The sequence below is a fragment of the Schistocerca gregaria genome, unplaced genomic scaffold (genome assembly GCF_023897955.1).
Source record: "Schistocerca gregaria isolate iqSchGreg1 unplaced genomic scaffold, iqSchGreg1.2 ptg000180l, whole genome shotgun sequence".
In the NCBI taxonomy this organism is placed as follows: domain Eukaryota; kingdom Metazoa; phylum Arthropoda; class Insecta; order Orthoptera; family Acrididae; genus Schistocerca; species Schistocerca gregaria.
In genome coordinates this window covers 1,219,734-1,242,776 of record NW_026061730.1, presented here as the reverse complement: position 1 = coordinate 1,242,776, position 23,043 = coordinate 1,219,734, and the positions used below count along the sequence as shown (strand labels likewise).

General features: G+C 51.6%; 16 non-coding genes across 16 annotated transcripts; all 16 read left to right on the top strand.

Annotated features, from left to right (window-relative positions):
• Positions 1-509: 509 nt before the first annotated feature.
• Positions 510-582, top strand: Trnar-ucg (transfer RNA arginine (anticodon UCG)). Its single transcript has one exon. It is a non-coding gene; the product is annotated as a tRNA-Arg (tRNA).
• A 448-nt stretch (positions 583-1,030) lies between these two features.
• Trnak-cuu (transfer RNA lysine (anticodon CUU)) lies at positions 1,031-1,107 on the top strand. The gene has a single exon. It is a non-coding gene; the product is annotated as a tRNA-Lys (tRNA).
• Positions 1,108-2,016: 909 nt separating this feature from the next.
• Positions 2,017-2,089, top strand: Trnar-ucg (transfer RNA arginine (anticodon UCG)). Its single transcript has one exon. It is a non-coding gene; the product is annotated as a tRNA-Arg (tRNA).
• A 448-nt stretch (positions 2,090-2,537) lies between these two features.
• On the top strand, positions 2,538-2,614 carry Trnak-cuu (transfer RNA lysine (anticodon CUU)). The gene has a single exon. It is a non-coding gene; the product is annotated as a tRNA-Lys (tRNA).
• A 6,471-nt stretch (positions 2,615-9,085) lies between these two features.
• On the top strand, positions 9,086-9,158 carry Trnar-ucg (transfer RNA arginine (anticodon UCG)). Its single transcript has one exon. It is a non-coding gene; the product is annotated as a tRNA-Arg (tRNA).
• A 448-nt stretch (positions 9,159-9,606) lies between these two features.
• Positions 9,607-9,683, top strand: Trnak-cuu (transfer RNA lysine (anticodon CUU)). Its single transcript has one exon. It is a non-coding gene; the product is annotated as a tRNA-Lys (tRNA).
• Positions 9,684-10,589: 906 nt separating this feature from the next.
• Positions 10,590-10,662, top strand: Trnar-ucg (transfer RNA arginine (anticodon UCG)). Its single transcript has one exon. It is a non-coding gene; the product is annotated as a tRNA-Arg (tRNA).
• A 448-nt stretch (positions 10,663-11,110) lies between these two features.
• Trnak-cuu (transfer RNA lysine (anticodon CUU)) lies at positions 11,111-11,187 on the top strand. The gene has a single exon. It is a non-coding gene; the product is annotated as a tRNA-Lys (tRNA).
• A 912-nt stretch (positions 11,188-12,099) lies between these two features.
• Positions 12,100-12,172, top strand: Trnar-ucg (transfer RNA arginine (anticodon UCG)). Its single transcript has one exon. It is a non-coding gene; the product is annotated as a tRNA-Arg (tRNA).
• Positions 12,173-12,620: 448 nt separating this feature from the next.
• Positions 12,621-12,697, top strand: Trnak-cuu (transfer RNA lysine (anticodon CUU)). The gene has a single exon. It is a non-coding gene; the product is annotated as a tRNA-Lys (tRNA).
• Positions 12,698-13,602: 905 nt separating this feature from the next.
• Trnar-ucg (transfer RNA arginine (anticodon UCG)) lies at positions 13,603-13,675 on the top strand. Its single transcript has one exon. It is a non-coding gene; the product is annotated as a tRNA-Arg (tRNA).
• Positions 13,676-14,123: 448 nt separating this feature from the next.
• Positions 14,124-14,200, top strand: Trnak-cuu (transfer RNA lysine (anticodon CUU)). The gene has a single exon. It is a non-coding gene; the product is annotated as a tRNA-Lys (tRNA).
• A 6,379-nt stretch (positions 14,201-20,579) lies between these two features.
• On the top strand, positions 20,580-20,652 carry Trnar-ucg (transfer RNA arginine (anticodon UCG)). Its single transcript has one exon. It is a non-coding gene; the product is annotated as a tRNA-Arg (tRNA).
• A 448-nt stretch (positions 20,653-21,100) lies between these two features.
• Trnak-cuu (transfer RNA lysine (anticodon CUU)) lies at positions 21,101-21,177 on the top strand. Its single transcript has one exon. It is a non-coding gene; the product is annotated as a tRNA-Lys (tRNA).
• A 911-nt stretch (positions 21,178-22,088) lies between these two features.
• Trnar-ucg (transfer RNA arginine (anticodon UCG)) lies at positions 22,089-22,161 on the top strand. The gene has a single exon. It is a non-coding gene; the product is annotated as a tRNA-Arg (tRNA).
• A 448-nt stretch (positions 22,162-22,609) lies between these two features.
• Trnak-cuu (transfer RNA lysine (anticodon CUU)) lies at positions 22,610-22,686 on the top strand. The gene has a single exon. It is a non-coding gene; the product is annotated as a tRNA-Lys (tRNA).
• The last annotated feature ends 357 nt before the right edge of the window (positions 22,687-23,043 follow it).

Below are 23,043 nucleotides of genomic sequence, written 5' to 3'. Positions count from 1 at the left end.
AGGAGGAAGACGAATCTTGGAAATCAGTTGCGCATCGTAGCCGTATAGAAAGCAGTATCTGTGATGAGGAACAATTAGCGACAGGCGTATTATTAAGAATTACTCTCAGATGTGATTAAGGCGAATGGCGCAGATAAAGCATTTGCCAAAGCGGTGCGGCATAAAGTTGGACGAGGCAGTCTGAATTACATTTTATAGATGTATTTCTCACAAATCTCAGAGCCTCTCGCGGTCGTCGTCGTCGTCGTCGCCGCCGCCGCCGCTTCTGCATAAGTAGAAAATGGCCATCGTAGCAAATGCGGCGAGGGACACCCTGCCATCGATTCCGAATGCGCAAAGTGTGTGGTCTTGTTTTCCTGTCTATGTTTGGTCGGTCTCGTAAGAGGTTGAATGTAACGAATGGGTGGAAAAGAGTAAGGGGCAGGGGCTGTGTGGAACGAAAACACAGTTCCTCAGGGGGTGTGAGCGTTTCGAAATGGGTCGTATATAAGTTACACTTGGTCGTCAGTGACCGTGTGGCCTAATGGATAAGGCGTCGGACTTCGGATCCGAAGATTGCAGGTTCGAATCCTGTCACGGTCGTGTTTTTCCATTTCTGAAAAAGAAACATACCGTTCTAATGTAGCAATTGAGCAGTACGAAACCGTCTGAATGTTGCTGTTGACCATTTTGTACTTGGAGATGGTCTTGAACCTGAAACACACACAACAAGACCGGTGTTAACTAGCGAAATGGTCGGCAGAGTGCCCTCACCGCGAGTTTTGACTGGCACTTGCACATCTAAAACAACGTCGGAAAGTAACTCGTTCGGCTTTTGAGTCACATCAAGTATGTGTGTTAATTTTGACGCCGCTAGCTCTGCAGATTGTCATGCAATTCCTTTACCTCTCAGAAATGATTATGAAATAAAAGTGAAATACGTGACGAGTGTGACGTTAGGAAAACATTAGGAAGCATGGAGAGATTCTGTATGGGACCACCCAACCCAAACGATTACTGTGTGATCTGCTGCCAATCAGGTATCCACCGAGGCAGCACGGCTAGCTCAGTCGGTAGAGCATGAGACTCTTATTCACAGGGTCGTGGGTTCGAGCCCTACGCTGGCCGGAACGGAATTTTTTTCCGCTGCAGATGTAAATTACCGATTTTCTGATTAACGTGATGTAATGGAAATAGCAACTATAAATTTGCCTACGTCTCCATCAGTCGCAAGAAAACTGTATTTGAAGTGAAGGTGATTTTGTAGACATGTGTGAAAGTCATGTTCTGAAGTGCAGGTGGTTTTGTTTGAAGAGAATATCGGCTACGTGTCAGATGTGTAGCCAAGCAGTAATGGGTCGCCATTGCTGCAAATATTAGTCGAAAATATGAAGTGTTGTCAGCTGAAGTCTGATGATTCAGACAACCATACGGACGAAGTACACAAAAGTGCCGCTAGGCGGCGCCTGTTTAGGTCAGTGGTAGAGCATTGGTCTAGTAAACCAGGGGTCGTGAGTTCCATCCTCACAGGAGGAAGACGAATCTTGGAAATCAGTTGCGCATCGTAGCCGTATAGAAAGCAGTATCTGTGATGAGGAACAATTAGCGACAGGCGTATTATTAAGAATTACTCTCAGATGTGATTAAGGCGAATGGCGCAGATAAAGCATTTGCCAAAGCGGTTTAGCATAAGGTGAGACGAGGCAGTCTGAATTACATTTTATAGATGTATTTCTCACAAATCTCAGAGCCTCTCGCGGTCGTCGTCGTCGTCGTCGCCGCCGCCGCCGCTTCTGCATAAGTAGCAAATGGCCATCGTAGCAAATGCGGCGAGGGACACCATGCCATCGATTCCGAATGCGCAAAGTGTGTGGTCTTGTTTTCCTGTCTATGTTTGGTCGGTCTCGTAAGAGGTTGAATGTAACGAATGGGTGGAAAAGAGTAAGGGGCAGGGGCTGTGTGGAACGAAAACACAGTTCCTCAGGGGGTGTGAGCGTTTCGAAATGGGTCGTATATAAGTTACACTTGGTCGTCAGTGACCGTGTGGCCTAATGGATAAGGCGTCGGACTTCGGATCCGAAGATTGCAGGTTCGAATCCTGTCACGGTCGTGTTTTTCCATTTCTGAAAAAGAAACATACCGTTCTAATGTAGCAATTGAGCAGTACGAAACCGTCTGAATGTTGCTGTTGACCATTTTGTACTTGGAGATGGTCTTGAACCTGAAACACACACAACAAGACCGGTGTTAACTAGCGAAATGGTCGGCAGAGTGCCCTCACCGCGAGTTTTGACTGGCACTTGCACATCTAAAACAACGTCGGAAAGTAACTCGTTCGGCTTTTGAGTCACATCAAGTATGTGTGTTAATTTTGACGCCGCTAGCTCTGCAGATTGTCATGCAATTCCTTTACCTCTCAGAAATGATTATGAAATAAAAGTGAAGTACGTGACGAGTGTGACGTTAGGAAAACATTAGGAAGCATGGAGAGATTCTGTATGGGACCACCCAACCCAAACGATTACTGTGTGATCTGCTGCCAATCAGGTATCCACCGAGGCAGCACGGCTAGCTCAGTCGGTAGAGCATGAGACTCTTATTCACAGGGTCGTGGGTTCGAGCCCTACGCTGGCCGGAACGGAATTTTTTTCCGCTGCAGATGTAAATTACCGATTTTCTGATTAACGTGATGTAATGGAAATAGCAACTATAAATTTGCCTACGTCTCCATCAGTCGCAAGAAAACTGTATTTGAAGTGAAGGTGATTTTGTAGACATGTGTGAAAGTCATGTTCTGAAGTGCAGGTGGTTTTGTTTGAAGAGAATATCGGCTACGTGTCAGATGTGTAGCCAAGCAGTAATGGGTCGCCATTGCTGCAAATATTAGTCGAAAATATGAAGTGTTGTCAGCTGAAGTCTGATGATTCAGACAACCATACGGACGAAGTACACAAAAGTGCCGCTAGGCGGCGCCTGTTTAGGTCAGTGGTAGAGCATTGGTCTAGTAAACCAGGGGTCGTGAGTTCCATCCTCACAGGAGGAAGACGAATCTTGGAAATCAGTTGCGCATCGTAGCCGTATAGAAAGCAGTATCTGTGATGAGGAACAATTAGCGACAGGCGTATTATTAAGAATTACTCTCAGATGTGATTAAGGCGAATGGCGCAGATAAAGCATTTGCCAAAGCGGTTTAGCTAAGCAAGCGCACTTCCTCCGGCAGTGTCCCAACCTTCAGTCTCCTCCCTCCTGCAATACCTGCAACCTCCAACACCCTACCTACTCCCAGAAATGCAAGGCTCGACCTCCTCCATCCGCTCCTGAACTCACTGTTCCTCTCCGCCCTTTGGATGACCCCACCCCTCCTGGCAATTCCCTCCGTCCTCCCCCCACCGCAGAGGACATCATCAGGTTCGTCACAATAGTGCTCCAGAACGTCCATCCCTTTCAGCGTCCCCACACCCTCCACCAGATTTCCCTCGCTGCCCGTTCCGTGTTCCACCTCAACACCTACGCCACCTATTCCCACAACCAGGCCCATTTCACCTTCTCCCGTCTCGACACCCTCGTTTAAATTCCCATTATGGCACGACAGCACCGTATCCTGTTCAATAACATCCGCTCCCTTCCCACCAACAAGCACCTCCTTATGCATACCCTTACGACCCACCGTGTGGATGCCTTCCTTCTGAACGAAACCTTTCTTCAGCCCCACCACACCGTCCACACCTCGCCCTACCTCCTTCACCGGTCTGACAATCCACTCCAGATAGCGCGTGGCGGAGTTGCCATTGGCCACCACCGCCAGATCCCTGTCCGGCTCCAACCCCTCCTTCCTGACCCCACAGAACACTTGATCCTTAGTCTCTTCTTCCCCGGCCTTACCCTTACCTGTGCCACCATCTATGTCCGCCCCGCTGCACCTATTCCTTTCGACTTCCTTTCCCACATCGACCGTACCTTCTCCTCCTACGTGATCGCCGCCGACCTTAACATCCATAGTCGTTCTGCCGCCCAGTTACGGCGGTGGCATCGGTTCCTTGCCACCCTCCAAGGCGACGTCCTTCCAATTCCCCAACACACCCGCCCTGAATCCAATACCACTCCCGATGTCGTCCTAGCCTCCCCCACCCTGCTTGGCCGCATAGCGGTGGACGTCCTTGATCCCATTGGCAGTGACCATCTCCCTGTCCTCCTCACTGTATCAGACGGTCGTCGCCCCCGTCCCGACCCGCGCCATGACCCTCCCCCGAAATATGTCCATGACTACTCCCGTGCCAACTGGAATGCCTACCGGGACTCCCTTGCTCTCCAGGTCGATAGCCACCCCCTCACCTACCACCAACCTGATGACGTTACCCGTGCTGCCTCCTTTCTCCAGCAGACCTTGTCTGAGGCCGTGGAGGCCCACGTCCCTACCATTGCCATCCATCCGCACCGCCCCACCTTACCCCCACAGGCCGTCCTTCTCCTGCGTGAATCCCGCCGGCTCTACCGTGCCTTCCTTCACACACGTGACCAGGACACACTACGACGCCACCGGCAACTACAGCGACACATCAGGAACTTACTCACGGCAAAGAAACGCCGGGACTGGCGACAGACATGCACCCGTCTTAATGCCACCTTACCTATCAACTCGTCCAAGTACTGGTCAGCCTTCCGCCGCCTTACCGGATCTAAACCCTCTCCCTACTACCCTCTCCTTCATGATGACCACCCCTTCCCTGATGCCCTTAGTAAGGCCAACCATTTCGCCTCCTACCTCTCCGATATCCTTACCATCCCTGACGATCCCCAGTTCGATTATTCCCTCTTTCCTGATGTCCGTGATCGAACTGATACCTCTGTCCCCCCGCTTGCTCCTGGCTTCCAGTACTTGGACAACATCACACACACAGAACTAAATACCCCAATCACCACTCAAGATATCATTGCTACACTTCGCCCTAAACGCAACACTGCTCCCGGTCACGATCGTGTTACTTACCGTCACCTCCGTGAAGCTCCTGCCTCCTTCCTCTCCACATTGGCCAGGCTCTACAATGTGGTCCTGTCCACCGGCTACTACCCCGACCTGTGGAAAACCTCCCGGATCCTGATGTTCCTCAAGCCCGACAAACCGCCTTCCGCTGTCTCCTCCTACCGTCCCATCAGCCTTACCTCGGTCTTCAGCAAGGTCCTGGAATCCATTCTTACCCGCCGCCTACACAAGCACCTTCACCAACACCGCCTCCTCCCCCCTACCCAATGTGGCTTTCGGCCGTCCTTCTCAGCCGATGACCTCCTCCTTCACCTCACTCACCTCCTCTCCGAACAACTCAATTCCCGTCGTTCCGCCATCTTCCTTTCCCTCGACCTCGAACGCGCATATGACCGTGTGTGGCATTCCGGTCTCCTTTTCAAGCTCCAAACCTTTGCTCTTCCTCTCAACTATGTCCGTCTGGTCGCTTCCTTCCTTTCCCACCGTCCTTCCTATGTCACCATCCACAACACTGATTCCTACACCTTCTACCCCTCCGCCGGTGTGCCCCAAGGTTCCGTCCTTTCCCCTCTTCTCTACCTCCTTTACACGGCAGACATGCCTCCACCTGCACCTCCCCTACACCTTCTCCAGTACGCCGATGACACTGCCTTCCTTGCCCTCGCTCCCACCCTGCAACGCTCCCAGCACCTTCTCCAATCCTATCTTGACCGGTTCACCACTTGGTGTAACCAGTGGTTGCTCAAGGTCAATCCTTCCAAGACCCAGGCGATCATTGTCGGCAAAACCACTCGTTCCTTCCGTCTCCTTGATTTCTACCTTACTATTTATGGCCGTCCCATCGCCCTCACACCTACTCTCAAGTACCTTGGTGTCACCCTCGACCGTCGCCTCTCCTGGAACCCACATCTCCGGACGATCCAAGCCAAGGCACGCTCCCGCCTCCGCCTCCTTAAGCTCCTTTCTGGCCGTACATGGGGTCTGGACCCTTCCACCATCCTCTACACCTACAAGTCCCTCATCCGTCCTATCCTTTGCTATGCTCATCCCGCCTGGATCTCTGCCCCTCCTACCTTCTACAAGTCCATTCAGATCCTAGAACGCCATGCGCTCCGCCTCGCCTATCGCATCCGTCTCCCTTCCCCCACGCGGATCCTCTATGACCTGATTCCCTTCCCGCACCTCCTCCTCTTCCTCGAACGGTTACGGATCCTCTACACCTCCCGCAAGCTTGATCCTCCACACCCTCTTGTCTCTCCCATCCTCTCCCACCCCAACCCGCTGCCGCGCCTGCATTCCTATATCCCACCTGCTCTCCATCTTTACACCCTCCACACCCTCTCCCTCGGTGGCTTCCGTCAACTCCCCCTCCCTGATGATGCCCTCCTCCCCTCCATCTACCCCTCCTACCAACTTTGAGCCTTACCTTCCCTCTCCTCTCCTTTTCCTGTGGGCACCCTCTCTCCCTTCTCTCCCTCCCTCCCCTCCCCTTTCTCCTTGGGCTTCCACTCCCCCTACCCTCCCCCTTCTCCTCCATCCCTCTCCTCCACTGGCATCTTCCCCTCCCCCTCTCTCTCCTCTTCCCCACACCTTTTCCCCTTGGCAGGCCACGACTCTGCTGTCTTCCATCAGTTACTTTCATCGTCCTACGCCGAAGACCATCGCATGTGTTTGTGCCTCGACTCTCCTGCAGTGTGTTTGTGTTTCGTCGTTTGTGCTCCGCTGGTTCACGTGTGGCCCTCTGCCGTCTGCGTTTGTGCACCGTGTTTCTCCGCTTTTATCCATTGTGCTACGCACGTGACCGACTCCGTTTTAACTCTGTTTTGTCTACTGTTTGTACCCCGCCGTCTTGATTGTTTTTATATCTCACTCATCTCTGTTCTGTATACTCTGAGGCCGAAGAGCGGCATACTTGGTCCGCTGCCGGCCTACCTGTTTGTCACAGGTATTAAAATCACAATAAAGGAAAAAAAAAAAAAAGCGGTTTAGCCTGGAATCCATTCTTACCCGCCGCCTACACAAGCACCTTCACCAACACCGCCTCCTCCCCCCTACCCAATGTGGCTTTCGGCCGTCCTTCTCAGCCGATGACCTCCTCCTTCACCTCACTCACCTCCTCTCCGAACAACTCAATTCCCGTCGTTCCGCCATCTTCCTTTCCCTCGACCTCGAACGCGCATATGACCGTGTGTGGCATTCCGGTCTCCTTTTCAAGCTCCAAACCTTTGCTCTTCCTCTCAACTATGTCCGTCTGGTCGCTTCCTTCCTTTCCCACCGTCCTTCCTATGTCACCATCCACAACACTGATTCCTACACCTTCTACCCCTCCGCCGGTGTGCCCCAAGGTTCCGTCCTTTCCCCTCTTCTCTACCTCCTTTACACGGCAGACATGCCTCCACCTGCACCTCCCCTACACCTTCTCCAGTACGCCGATGACACTGCCTTCCTTGCCCTCGCTCCCACCCTGCAACGCTCCCAGCACCTTCTCCAATCCTATCTTGACCGGTTCACCACTTGGTGTAACCAGTGGTTGCTCAAGGTCAATCCTTCCAAGACCCAGGCGATCATTGTAGGCAAAACCACTCGTTCCTTCCGTCTCCTTGATTTCTATCTTACTATTTATGGCCGTCCCATCACCCTCACACCTACTCTCAAGTACCTTGGTGTCACCCTCGACCGTCGCCTCTCCTGGAACCCACATCTCCGGACGATCCAAGCCAAGGCACGCTCCCGCCTCCGCCTCCTTAAGCTCCTTTCTGGCCGTACATGGGGTCTGGACCCTTCCACCATCCTCTACACCTACAAGTCCCTCATCCGTCCTATCCTTTGCTATGCTCATCCCGCCTGGATCTCTGCCCCTCCTACCTTCTACAAGTCCATTCAGATCCTAGAACGCCATGCGCTCCGCCTCGCCTATCGCATCCGTCTCCCTTCCCCCACGCGGATCCTCTATGACCTGATTCCCTTCCCGCACCCCCTCCTTTTCCTCGAACGGTTACGGATCCTCTACACCTCCCGCAAGCTTGATCCTCCACACCCTCTTGTCTCTCCCATCCTCTCCCACCCCAACCCGCTGCCGCGCCTGCATTCCTATATCCCACCTGCTCTCCATCTTTACACCCTCCACACCCTCTCCCTCGGTGGCTTCCGTCAACTCCCCCTCCCTGATGATGCCCTCCTCCCCTCCATCTACCCCTCCTACCAACTTTGAGCCTTACCTTCCCTCTCCTCTCCTTTTCCTGTGGGCACCCTCTCTCCCTTCTCTCCCTCCCTCCCCTCCCCTTTCTCCTTGGGCTTCCACTCCCCCTACCCTCCCCCTTCTCCTCCATCCCTCTCCTCCACTGGCATCTTCCCCTCCCCCTCTCTCTCCTCTTCCCCACACCTTTTCCCCTTGGCAGGCCACGACTCTGCTGTCTTCCATCAGTTACTTTCATCGTCCTACGCCGAAGACCATCGCATGTGTTTGTGCCTCGACTCTCCTGCAGTGTGTTTGTGTTTCGTCGTTTGTGCTCCGCTGGTTCACGTGTGGCCATCTGCCATCTGCGTTTGTGCACCGTGTTTCTCCGCTTTTATCCATTGTGCTACGCACGTGACCGACTCCGTTTTAACTCTGTTTTGTCTACTGTTTGTACCCCGCCGTCTTGATTGTTTTTATATCTCACTCATCTCTGTTCTGTGTATACTCTGAGGCCGAAGAGCGGCATACTTGGTCCGCTGCCGGCCTACCTGTTTGTCACAGGTATTAAAATCACAATAAAGGAAAAAAAAAAAAAAAGCGGTTTAGCATAAGGTGAGACGAGGCAGTCTGAATTACATTTTATAGATGTATTTCTCACAAATCTCAGAGCCTCTCGCGGTCGTCGTCGCCGCCGCCGCCGCTTCTGCATAAGTAGCAAATGGCCATCGTAGCAAATGCGGCGAGGGACACCATGCCATCGATTCCGAATGCGCAAAGTGTGTGGTCTTGTTTTCCTGTCTATGTTTGGTCGGTCTCGTAAGAGGTTGAATGTAACGAATGGGTGGAAAAGAGTAAGGGGCAGGGGCTGTGTGGAACGAAAACACAGTTCCTCAGGGGGTGTGAGCGTTTCGAAATGGGTCGTATATAAGTTACACTTGGTCGTCAGTGACCGTGTGGCCTAATGGATAAGGCGTCGGACTTCGGATCCGAAGATTGCAGGTTCGAATCCTGTCACGGTCGTGTTTTTCCATTTCTGAAAAAGAAACATACCGTTTTAATGTAGCAATTGAGCAGTACGAAACCGTCTGAATGTTGCTGTTGACCATTTTGTACTTGGAGATGGTCTTGAACCTGAAACACACACAACAAGACCGGTGTTAACTAGCGAAATGGTCGGCAGAGTGCCCTCACCGCGAGTTTTGACTGGCACTTGCACATCTAAAACAACGTCGGAAAGTAACTCGTTCGGCTTTTGAGTCACATCAAGTATGTGTGTTAATTTTGACGCCGCTAGCTCTGCAGATTGTCATGCAATTCCTTTACCTCTCAGAAATGATTATAAAATAAAAGTGAAGTACGTGACGAGTGTGACGTTAGGAAAACATTAGGAAGCATGGAGAGATTCTGTATGGGACCACCCAACCCAAACGATTACTGTGTGATCTGCTGCCAATCAGGTATCCACCGAGGCAGCACGGCTAGCTCAGTCGGTAGAGCATGAGACTCTTATTCACAGGGTCGTGGGTTCGAGCCCTACGCTGGCCGGAACGGAATTTTTTTCCGCTGCAGATGTAAATTACCGATTTTCTGATTAACGTGAAGTAATGGAAATAGCAACTATAAATTTGCCTACGTCTCCATCAGTCGCAAGAAAACTGTATTTGAAGTGAAGGTGATTTTGTAGACATGTGTGAAAGTCATGTTCTGAAGTGCAGGTGGTTTTGTTTGAAGAGAATATCGGCTACGTGTCAGATGTGTAGCCAAGCAGTAATGGGTCGCCATTGCTGCAAATATTAGTCGAAAATATGAAGTGTTGTCAGCTGAAGTCTGATGATTCAGACAACCATACGGACGAAGTACACAAAAGTGCCGCTAGGCGGCGCCTGTTTAGGTCAGTGGTAGAGCATTGGTCTAGTAAACCAGGGGTCGTGAGTTCCATCCTCACAGGAGGAAGACGAATCTTGGAAATCAGTTGCGCATCGTAGCCGTATAGAAAGCAGTATCTGTGATGAGGAACAATTAGCGACAGGCGTATTATTAAGAATTACTCTCAGATGTGATTAAGGCGAATGGCGCAGATAAAGCATTTGCCAAAGCGGTTTAGCATAAGGTGAGACGAGGCAGTCTGAATTACATTTTATAGATGTATTTCTCACAAATCTCAGAGCCTCTCGCGGTCGTCGTCGTCGTCGCCGCCGCCGCCGCTTCTGCATAAGTAGCAAATGGCCATCGTAGCAAATGCGGCGAGGGACACCATGCCATCGATTCCGAATGCGCAAAGTGTGTGGTCTTGTTTTCCTGTCTATGTTTGGTCGGTCTCGTAAGAGGTTGAATGTAACGAATGGGTGGAAAAGAGTAAGGGGCAGGGGCTGTGTGGAACGAAAACACAGTTCCTCAGGGGGTGTGAGCATTTCGAAATGGGTCGTATATAAGTTACACTTGGTCGTCAGTGACCGTGTGGCCTAATGGATAAGGCGTCGGACTTCGGATCCGAAGATTGCAGGTTCGAATCCTGTCACGGTCGTGTTTTTCCATTTCTGAAAAAGAAACATACCGTTTTAATGTAGCAATTGAGCAGTACGAAACCGTCTGAATGTTGCTGTTGACCATTTTGTACTTGGAGATGGTCTTGAACCTGAAACACACACAACAAGACCGGTGTTAACTAGCGAAATGGTCGGCAGAGTGCCCTCACCGCGAGTTTTGACTGGCACTTGCACATCTAAAACAACGTCGGAAAGTAACTCGTTCGGCTTTTGAGTCACATCAAGTATGTGTGTTAATTTTGACGCCGCTAGCTCTGCAGATTGTCATGCAATTCCTTTACCTCTCAGAAATGATTATGAAATAAAAGTGAAGTACGTGACGAGTGTGACGTTAGGAAAACATTAGGAAGCATGGAGAGATTCTGTATGGGACCACCCAACCCAAACGATTACTGTGTGATCTGCTGCCAATCAGGTATCCACCGAGGCAGCACGGCTAGCTCAGTCGGTAGAGCATGAGACTCTTATTCACAGGGTCGTGGGTTCGAGCCCTACGCTGGCCGGAACGGAATTTTTTTCCGCTGCAGATGTAAATTACCGATTTTCTGATTAACGTGATGTAATGGAAATAGCAACTATAAATTTGCCTACGTCTCCATCAGTCGCAAGAAAACTGTATTTGAAGTGAAGGTGATTTTGTAGACATGTGTGAAAGTCATGTTCTGAAGTGCAGGTGGTTTTGTTTGAAGAGAATATCGGCTACGTGTCAGATGTGTAGCCAAGCAGTAATGGGTCGCCATTGCTGCAAATATTAGTCGAAAATATGAAGTGTTGTCAGCTGAAGTCTGATGATTCAGACAACCATACGGACGAAGTACACAAAAGTGCCGCTAGGCGGCGCCTGTTTAGGTCAGTGGTAGAGCATTGGTCTAGTAAACCAGGGGTCGTGAGTTCCATCCTCACAGGAGGAAGACGAATCTTGGAAATCAGTTGCGCATCGTAGCCGTATAGAAAGCAGTATCTGTGATGAGGAACAATTAGCGACAGGCGTATTATTAAGAATTACTCTCAGATGTGATTAAGGCGAATGGCGCAGATAAAGCATTTGCCAAAGCGGTTTAGCATAAGGTGAGACGAGGCAGTCTGAATTACATTTTATAGATGTATTTCTCACAAATCTCAGAGCCTCTCGCGGTCGTCGTCGTCGTCGTCGTCGCCGCCGCCGCCGCTTCTGCATAAGTAGCAAATGGCCATCGTAGCAAATGCGGCGAGGGACACCCTGCCATCGATTCCGAATGCGCAAAGTGTGTGGTCTTGTTTTCCTGTCTATGTTTGGTCGGTCTCGTAAGAGGTTGAATGTAACGAATGGGTGGAAAAGAGTAAGGGGCAGGGGCTGTGTGGAACGAAAACACAGTTCCTCAGGGGGTGTGAGCGTTTCGAAATGGGTCGTATATAAGTTACACTTGGTCGTCAGTGACCGTGTGGCCTAATGGATAAGGCGTCGGTCTTCGGATCCGAAGATTGCAGGTTCGAATCCTGTCACGGTCGTGTTTTCCCATTTCTGAAAAAGAAACATACCGTTTTAATGTAGCAATTGAGCAGTACGAAACCGTCTGAATGTTGCTGTTGACCATTTTGTACTTGGAGATGGTCTTGAACCTGAAACACACACAACAAGACCGGTGTTAACTAGCGAAATGGTCGGCAGAGTGCCCTCACCGCGAGTTTTGACTGGCACTTGCACATCTAAAACAACGTCGGAAAGTAACTCGTTCGGCTTTTGAGTCACATCAAGTATGTGTGTTAATTTTGACGCCGCTAGCTCTGCAGATTGTCATGCAATTCCTTTACCTCTCAGAAATGATTATGAAATAAAAGTGAAGTACGTGACGAGTGTGACGTTAGGAAAACATTAGGAAGCATGGAGAGATTCTGTATGGGACCACCCAACCCAAACGATTACTGTGTGATCTGCTGCCAATCAGGTATCCACCGAGGCAGCACGGCTAGCTCAGTCGGTAGAGCATGAGACTCTTATTCACAGGGTCGTGGGTTCGAGCCCTACGCTGGCCGGAACGGAATTTTTTTCCGCTGCAGATGTAAATTACCGATTTTCTGATTAACGTGATGTAATGGAAATAGCAACTATAAATTTGCCTACGTCTCCATCAGTCGCAAGAAAACTGTATTTGAAGTGAATGTGATTTTGTAGACATGTGTGAAAGTCATGTTCTGAAGTGCAAGTGGTTTTGGTTGGAGAGAACACGGCTACGTGTCAGATGTGTAGCCAAGCAGTAATGGGTCGCCATTGCTGCAAATATTAGTCGAAAATATGAAGTGTTGTCAGCTGAAGTCTGATGATTCAGACAACCATACGGACGAAGTACACAAAAGTGCCGCTAGGCGGCGCCTGTTTAGGTCAGTGGTAGAGCATTGGTCTAGTAAACCAGGGGTCGTGAGTTCCATCCTCACAGGAGGAAGACGAATTTTGGAAATCAGTTGCGCATCGTGGCCGTGTAGCAAACAGTATCTGTGATGAGGAACAATTAGCGACAGGAGTATTATTAAGAATTACTCTCCGATGTGATTAAGGCGAATGGCGCAGATAAAGCATTTGCCAAAGCGGTTTAGCATAAGGTGAGACGAGGCAGTCTGAATTACATTTTATAGATGTATTTCTCACAAATCTCAGAGCCTCTCGCGGTCGTCGTCGTCGTCGCCGCCGCCGCCGCTTCTGCATAAGTAGCAAATGGCCATCGTAGCAAATGCGGCGAGGGACACCCTGCCATCGATTCCGAATGCGCAAAGTGTGTAGTCTTGTTTTCCTGTCTATGTTTGGTCGGTCTCGTAAGAGGTTGAATGTAACGAATGGGTGGAAAAGAGTAAGGGGCAGGGGCTGTGTGGAACGAAAACACAGTTCCTCAGGGGGTGTGAGCGTTTCGAAATGGGTCGTATATAAGTTACACTTGGTCGTCAGTGACCGTGTGGCCTAATGGATAAGGCGTCGGACTTCGGATCCGAAGATTGCAGGTTCGAATCCTGTCACGGTCGTGTTTTTCCATTTCTGAAAAAGAAACATACCGTTTTAATGTAGCAATTGAGCAGTACGAAACCGTCTGAATGTTGCTGTTGACCATTTTGTACTTGGAGATGGTCTTGAACCTGAAACACACACAACAAGACCGGTGTTAACTAGCGAAATGGTCGGCAGAGTGCCCTCACCGCGAGTTTTGACTGGCACTTGCACATCTAAAACAACGTCGGAAAGTAACTCGTTCGGCTTTTGAGTCACATCAAGTATGTGTGTTAATTTTGACGCCGCTAGCTCTGCAGATTGTCATGCAATTCCTTTACCTCTCAGAAATGATTATGAAATAAAAGTGAAATACGTGACGAGTGTGACGTTAGGAAAACATTAGGAAGCATGGAGAGATTCTGTATGGGACCACCCAACCCAAACGTTTACTGTGTGATCTGCTGCCAATCAGGTATCCACCGAGGCAGCACGGCTAGCTCAGTCGGTAGAGCATGAGACTCTTATTCACAGGGTCGTGGGTTCGAGCCCTACGCTGGCCGGAACGGAATTTTTTTCCGCTGCAGATGTAAATTACCGATTTTCTGATTAACGTGATGTAATGGAAATAGCAACTATAAATTTGCCTACGTCTCCATCAGTCGCAAGAAAACTGTATTTGAAGTGAAGGTGATTTTGTAGACATGTGTGAAAGTCATGTTCTGAAGTGCAGGTGGTTTTGTTTGAAGAGAATATCGGCTACGTGTCAGATGTGTAGCCAAGCAGTAATGGGTCGCCATTGCTGCAAATATTAGTCGAAAATATGAAGTGTTGTCAGCTGAAGTCTGATGATTCAGACAACCATACGGACGAAGTACACAAAAGTGCCGCTAGGCGGCGCCTGTTTAGGTCAGTGGTAGAGCATTGGTCTAGTAAACCAGGGGTCGTGAGTTCCATCCTCACAGGAGGAAGACGAATCTTGGAAATCAGTTGCGCATCGTAGCCGTATAGAAAGCAGTATCTGTGATGAGGAACAATTAGCGACAGGCGTATTATTAAGAATTACTCTCAGATGTGATTAATGCGAATGGCGCAGATAAAGCATTTGCCAAAGCGGTTTAGCCCCATTCTTCGGCGGACCTCGGAAGAGTTCCGCCCTTCGATACCTTGCAGAGTACTGCTACGTATCGAAGTGTTAGGGCTTCGCAGAAGTCGCAGTCGCAGTCGCAGTCGCAGTCGCAGTCGCGGTTCCGGAACCGCCAGCAGCAGCAGCAGCAGCAGCAGCAGTTTCCAGTGCCGCCAGTTTTGCAGCAGCAGTCGTCGCCGGACCCAGCCGCAGCTTCCGGACCCAGCCGCCGCCGCCGCCGCCGCCGCCGCAGCTTCCGGCCCCCGCCGCCGCCGCCGCCGCCGCCGCCGCCGCAGCTTCCGGCCCCCGCCGCCGCCGCCGCCGCCGCCGCCGCCAGGACCCAGTGCTTAGTCTTCCTCTCCTGCTTTCGTTGTCGTCGCTATTCTCGTCTTCGTCTTTGCCTTCATCCTTTCGCTCCTCGACGTCTCTCATCTGTCATCTGTAATCTGTTCCTGACTTTGTCCCTTGTCTGTCCCCATTCTTCTTTTCTGTGTTTCCAGTTTTCCTTACTGCCATCATGACCACCCCCACCACCACCGCCACTACCACCGCCATCGTCTATACGACGCCCTCCCTCGCTGCCACTACTCTTACTTGGTGTGCTCAGTCGCCCCCGTCCTACTATATCCCGCCCCTCCTCACCCTTCCCACCCCAGCTCCCTTTGTCGCCCCATCCCCTGCTCCTTCTCCCCAAGCCTCCACACACGACCCCTTTCCCCCACTCCCCCACACCACTCATGCGGCCCCTGCCAGGGTTGTGTCTCGTCGGGCTACGACCCATGCCGCACCATCGCCGGCGCCAGCACCACCACCTGCAGCAGCGCCACAACCAGCAGCAGCACCAACAGCAGCACCAACAGCAGCACCAGCACCAGAACCGACACCGGGACCTGCCGCTTCCCGTCATCTCCCCGTCACTCCTGTGCCCCACACCTCCTCCCATCCTGTCCCCGCTGTTAAGCGTCCCAGTGGCACCCCCGCCTCCTCTGCACCCAAGAAGTCCCAGCATCTTCCCCCTCCCCCACCCCTAGATGCCATGGATGTCTCCCCTCCAGCCCCCTCTACTTCCTCTTCTAACTCCCCCTCCTACAAGTATCTCCTCTCCCGTCCTGATCCCTCTCTCCTGGAGGCCCGCAACCTGACCTTGCTCCTCCGCCAATACTTCCCTGCAGCCCCCATCTCCCTTCTTACCCCCCGTAGGGACTCTGTCTTGATCACCTCCCCAAGCCCTACCCTACACTCCGACATCCTCTCCCGAATTCCTCTCACCCGATTTGGACCTAATGCCTCCCTTGCCCCTGCTCCTTCCCCTTCCTCCCCCCGTCAACCCCAACCCCCACGTCGCCCGCCGACCCTCACCGCCGTGATCACTCGGCTTAGCCCGACGATCACGGAGGAAGAGGTGCTGGCGGAGTTGAAGGCCCACCCGTACCTGGAGGTGCGAGCTGTTCGCCGCATTTTCAACTCTGCGGGCCCCACTCGCCTTATGCGAGTTTTCTCCGAACACGCTCCCTCCATCGACCATCTCCTTAAGGAGGGTGCCCTCCTCTTCCACCGCCGGTATAAGGTTGACCCCTCCCGCTCCCCACCACAATCCATTCGCTGCCAGAGGTGTCTGCGTTATAACGCACACCCAACATCAGAGTGCCGCGAGGCCCCAGTCTGCCCGCATTGTAAGCAAGCGCACTTCCTCCGGCAGTGCCCCAACCTTCAGTCTCCTCCCTCCTGCAATACCTGCAACCTCCAACACCCTACCTACTCCCAGAAATGCAAGGCTCGACCTCCTCCATCCGCTCCTGAACTCACTGTTCCTCTCCGCCCTTTGGATGACCCCACCCCTCCTGGCAATTCCCTCCGTCCTCCCCCCACCGCAGAGGACATCATCAGGTTCGTCACAATAGTGCTCCAGAACGTCCATCCCTTTCAGCGTCCCCACACCCTCCACCAGATTTCCCTCGCTGCCCGTTCCGTGTTCCACCTCAACACCTACGCCACCTATTCCCACAACCAGGCCCATTTCACCTTCTCCCGTCTCGACACCCTCGTTTAAATTCCCATTATGGCACGACAGCACCGTATCCTGTTCAATAACATCCGCTCCCTTCCCACCAACAAGCACCTCCTTATGCATACACTTACGACCCACCGTGTGGATGCCTTCCTTCTGAACGAAACCTTTCTTCAGCCCCACCACACCGTCCACACCTCGCCCTACCTCCTTCACCGGTCTGACAATCCACTCCAGATAGCGCGTGGCGGAGTTGCCATTGGCCACCACCGCCAGATCCCTGTCCGGCTCCAACCCCTCCTTCCTGACCCCACAGAACACTTGATCCTTAGTCTCTTCTTCCCCGGCCTTACCCTTACCTGTGCCACCATCTATGTCCGCCCCGCTGCACCTATTCCTTTCGACTTCCTTTCCCACATCGACCGTACCTTCTCCTCCTACGTGATCGCCGCCGACCTTAACATCCATAGTCGTTCTGCCGCCCAGTTACGGCGGTGGCATCGGTTCCTTGCCACCCTCCAAGGCGACGTCCTTCCGATTCCCCAACACACCCGCCCTGAATCCAATACCACTCCCGATGTCGTCCTAGCCTCCCCCACCCTGCTTGGCCGCATAGCGGTGGACGTCCTTGATCCCATTGGCAGTGACCATCTCCCTGTCCTCCTCACTGTATCAGACGGTCGTCGCCCCCGTCCCGACCCGCGCCATGACCCTCCCCCGAAATATGTCCATGACTACTCCCGTGCCAACTGGAATGCCTACCGGGACTCCCTTGCTCTCCAGGTCGATAGCCACCCCCTCACCTACCACCAACCTGATGACGTTACCCGTGCTGCCTCCTTTCTCCAGCAGACCTTGTCTGAGGCCGTGGAGGCCCACGTCCCTACCATTGCCATCCATCCGCACCGCCCCACCTTACCCCCACAGGCCGTCCTTCTCCTGCGTGAATCCCGCCGGCTCTACCGTGCCTTCCTTCACACACGTGACCAGGACACACTACGACGCCACCGGCAACTACAGCGACACATCAGGAACTTACTCACGGCAAAGAAACGCCGGGACTGGCGACAGACATGCACCCGTCTTAATGCCACCTTACCTATCAACTCGTCCAAGTACTGGTCAGCCTTCCGCCGCCTTACCGGATCTAAACCCTCTCCCTACTACCCTCTCCTTCATGATGACCACCCCTTCCCTGATGCCCTTAGTAAGGCCAACCATTTCGCCTCCTACCTCTCCGATATCCTTACCATCCCTGACGATCCCCAGTTCGATTATTCCCTCTTTCCTGATGTCCGTGATCGAACTGATACCTCTGTCCCCCCGCTTGCTCCTGGCTTCCAGTACTTGGACAACATCACACACACAGAACTAAATACCCCAATCACCACTCAAGATATCATTGCTACACTTCGCCCTAAACGCAACACTGCTCCCGGTCACGATCGTGTTACTTACCGTCACCTCCGTGAAGCTCCTGCCTCCTTCCTCTCCACATTGGCCAGGCTCTACAATGTGGTCCTGTCCACCGGCTACTACCCCGACCTGTGGAAAACCTCCCGGATCCTGATGTTCCTCAAGCCCGACAAACCGCCTTCCGCTGTCTCCTCCTACCGTCCCATCAGCCTTACCTCGGTCTTCAGCAAGGTCCTGGAATCCATTCTTACCCGCCGCCTACACAAGCACCTTCACCAACACCGCCTCCTCCCCCCTACCCAATGTGGCTTTCGGCCGTCCTTCTCAGCCGATGACCTCCTCCTTCACCTCACTCACCTCCTCTCCGAACAACTCAATTCCCGTCGTTCCGCCATCTTCCTTTCCCTCGACCTCGAACGCGCATATGACCGTGTGTGGCATTCCGGTCTCCTTTTCAAGCTCCAAACCTTTGCTCTTCCTCTCAACTACGTCCGTCTGGTCGCTTCCTTCCTTTCCCACCGTCCTTCCTATGTCACCATCCACAACACTGATTCCTACACCTTCTACCCCTCCGCCGGTGTGCCCCAAGGTTCCGTCCTTTCCCCTCTTCTCTACCTCCTTTACACGGCAGACATGCCTCCACCTGCACCTCCCCTACACCTTCTCCAGTACGCCGATGACACTGCCTTCCTTGCCCTCGCTCCCACCCTGCAACGCTCCCAGCACCTTCTCCAATCCTATCTTGACCGGTTCACCACTTGGTGTAACCAGTGGTTGCTCAAGGTCAATCCTTCCAAGACCCAGGCGATCATTGTAGGCAAAACCACTCGTTCCTTCCGTCTCCTTGATTTCTATCTTACTATTTATGGCCGTCCCATCACCCTCACACCTACTCTCAAGTACCTTGGTGTCACCCTCGACCGTCGCCTCTCCTGGAACCCACATCTCCGGACGATCCAAGCCAAGGCACGCTCCCGCCTCCGCCTCCTTAAGCTCCTTTCTGGCCGTACATGGGGTCTGGACCCTTCCACCATCCTCTACACCTACAAGTCCCTCATCCGTCCTATCCTTTGCTATGCTCATCCCGCCTGGATCTCTGCCCCTCCTACCTTCTACAAGTCCATTCAGATCCTAGAACGCCATGCGCTCCGCCTCGCCTATCGCATCCGTCTCCCTTCCCCCACGCGGATCCTCTATGACCTGATTCCCTTCCCGCACCTCCTCCTTTTCCTCGAACGGTTACGGATCCTCTACACCTCCCGCAAGCTTGATCCTCCACACCCTCTTGTCTCTCCCATCCTCTCCCACCCCAACCCGCTGCTGCGCCTGCATTCCTATATCCCACCTGCTCTCCATCTTTACACCCTCCACACCCTCTCCCTCGGTGGCTTCCGTCAACTCCCCCTCCCTGATGATGCCCTCCTCCCCTCCATCTACCCCTCCTACCAACTTTGAGCCTTACCTTCCCTCTCCTCTCCTTTTCCTGTGGGCACCCTCTCTCCCTTCTCTCCCTCCCTCCCCTCCCCTTTCTCCTTGGGCTTCCACTCCCCCTACCCTCCCCCTTCTCCTCCATCCCTCTCCTCCACTGGCATCTTCCCCTCCCCCTCTCTCTCCTCTTCCCCACACCTTTTCCCCTTGGCAGGCCACGACTCTGCTGTCTTCCATCAGTTACTTTCATCGTCCTACGCCGAAGACCATCGCATGTGTTTTTGCCTCGACTCTCCTGCAGTGTGTTTGTGTTTCGTCGTTTGTGCTCCGCTGGTTCACGTGTGGCCATCTGCCATCTGCGTTTGTGCACCGTGTTTCTCCGCTTTTATCCATTGTGCTACGCACGTGACCGACTCCGTTTTAACTCTGTTTTGTCTACTGTTTGTACCCCGCCGTCTTGATTGTTTTTATATCTCACTCATCTCTGTTCTGTGTATACTCTGAGGCCGAAGAGCGGCATACTTGGTCCGCTGCCGGCCTACCTGTTTGTCACAGGTATTAAACTCACAATAAAGGAAAAAAAGAAAAAAAAAAAAAAAAAAAAAAAAGCGGTTTAGCATAAGGTGAGACGAGGCAGTCTGAATTACATTTTATAGATGTATTTCTCACAAATCTCAGAGCCTCTCGCGGTCGTCGTCGTCGTCGCCGCCGCCGCCGCTTCTGCATAAGTAGCAAATGGCCATCGTAGCAAATGCGGCGAGGGACACCCTGCCATCGATTCCGAATGCGCAAAGTGTGTGGTCTTGTTTTCCTGTCTATGTTTGGTCGGTCTCTTAAGAGGTTGAATGTAACGAATGGGTGGAAAAGAGTAAGGGGCAGGGGCTGTGTGGAACGAAAACACAGTTCCTCAGGGGGTGTGAGCGTTTCGAAATGGGTCGTATATAAGTTACACTTGGTCGTCAGTGACCGTGTGGCCTAATGGATAAGGCGTCGGACTTCGGATCCGAAGATTGCAGGTTCGAATCCTGTCACGGTCGTGTTTTCCCATTTCTGAAAAAGAAACATACCGTTTTAATGTAGCAATTGAGCAGTACGAAACCGTCTGAATGTTGCTGTTGACCATTTTGTACTTGGAGATGGTCTTGAACCTGAAACACACACAACAAGACCGGTGTTAACTAGCGAAATGGTCGGCAGAGTGCCCTCACCGCGAGTTTTGACTGGCACTTGCACATCTAAAACAACGTCGGAAAGTAACTCGTTCGGCTTTTGAGTCACATCAAGTATGTGTGTTAATTTTGACGCCGCTAGCTCTGCAGATTGTCATGCAATTCCTTTACCTCTCAGAAATGATTATGAAATAAAAGTGAAGTACGTGACGAGTGTGACGTTAGGAAAACATTAGGAAGCATGGAGAGATTCTGTATGGGACCACCCAACCCAAACGATTACTGTGTGATCTGCTGCCAATCAGGTATCCACCGAGGCAGCACGGCTAGCTCAGTCGGTAGAGCATGAGACTCTTATTCACAGGGTCGTGGGTTCGAGCCCTACGCTGGCCGGAACGGATTTTTTTTCCGCTGCAGATGTAAATTACCGATTTTCTGATTAACGTGATGTAATGGAAATAGCAACTATAAATTTGCCTACGTCTCCATCAGTCGCAAGAAAACTGTATTTGAAGTGAAGGTGATTTTGTAGACATGTGTGAAAGTCATGTTCTGAAGTGCAAGTGGTTTTGGTTGGAGAGAACACGGCTACGTGTCAGATGTGTAGCCAAGCAGTAATGGGTCGCCATAGCTGCAAATATTAGTCGAAAATATGAAGTGTCGTCAGCTGAAGTCTGATGATTCAGACAACCATACGGACGAAGTACACAAAAGTGCCGCTAGGCGGCGCCTGTTTAGGTCAGTGCTAGAGCTTTGGTCTAGTAAACCAGGGGTCGTGAGTTCCATCCTCACAGGAGGAAGACGAATCTTGGAAATCAGTTGCGCATCGTAGCCGTATAGAAAGCAGTATCTGTGATGAGGAACAATTAGCGACAGGCGTATTATTAAGAATTACTCTCAGATGTGATTAAGGCGAATGGCGCAGATAAAGCATTTGCCAAAGCGGTTTAGCATAAGGTGAGACGAGGCAGTCTGAATTACATTTTATAGATGTATTTCTCACAAATCTCAGAGCCTCTCGCGGTCGTCGTCGTCGTCGTCGTCGCCGCCGCCGCCGCTTCTGCATAAGTAGCAAATGGCCATCGTAGCAAATGCGGCGAGGGACACCCTGCCATCGATTCCGAATGCGCAATGTGTGTGGTCTTGTTTTCCTGTCTATGTTTGGTCGGTCTCGTAAGAGGTTGAATGTAACGAATGGGTGGGAAAGAGTAAGGGGCAGCGGCTGTGTGGAACGAAAACACAGTTCCTCAGGGGGTGTGAGCGTTTCGAAATGGGTCGTATATAAGTTACACTTGGTCGTCAGTGACCGTGTGGCCTAATGGATAAGGCGTCGGACTTCGGATCCGAAGATTGCAGGTTCTAATCCTGTCACGGTTGTGTTTTTCCATTTCTGAAAAAGAAACATACCGTTTTAATGTAGCAATTGAGCAGTACGAAACCGTCTGAATGTTGCTGTTGACCATTTTGTACTTGGAGATGGTCTTGAACCTGAAACACACACAACAAGACCGGTGTTAACTAGCGAAATGGTCGGCAGAGTGCCCTCACCGCGAGTTTTGACTGGCACTTGCACATCTAAAACAACGTCGGAAAGTAACTCGTTCGGCTTTTGAGTCACATCAAGTATGTGTGTTAATTTTGACGCCGCTAGCTCTGCAGATTGTCATGCAATTCCTTTACCTCTCAGAAATGATTATGAAATAAAAGTGAAGTACGTGACGAGTGTGACGTTAGGAAAACATTAGGAAGCATGGAGAGATTCTGTATGGGACCACCCAACCCAAACGATTACTGTGTGATCTGCTGCCAATCAGGTATCCACCGAGGCAGCACGGCTAGCTCAGTCGGTAGAGCATGAGACTCTTATTCACAGGGTCGTGGGTTCGAGCCCTACGCTGGCCGGAACTGAATTTTTTTCCGCTGCAGATGTAAATTACCGATTTTCTGATTAACGTGATGTAATGGAAATAGCAACTATAAATTTGCCTACGTCTCCATCAGTCGCAAGAAAACTGTATTTGAAGTGAAGGTGATTTTGTAGACATGTGTGAAAGTCATGTTCTGAAGTGCAGGTGGTTTTGTTTGAAGAGAATATCGGCTACGTGTCAGATGTGTAGCCAAGCAGTAATGGGTCGCCATTGCTGCAAATATTAGTCGAAAATATGAAGTGTTGTCAGCTGAAGTCTGATGATTCAGACAACCATACGGACGAAGTACACAAAAGTGCCGCTAGGCGGCGCCTGTTTAGGTCAGTGGTAG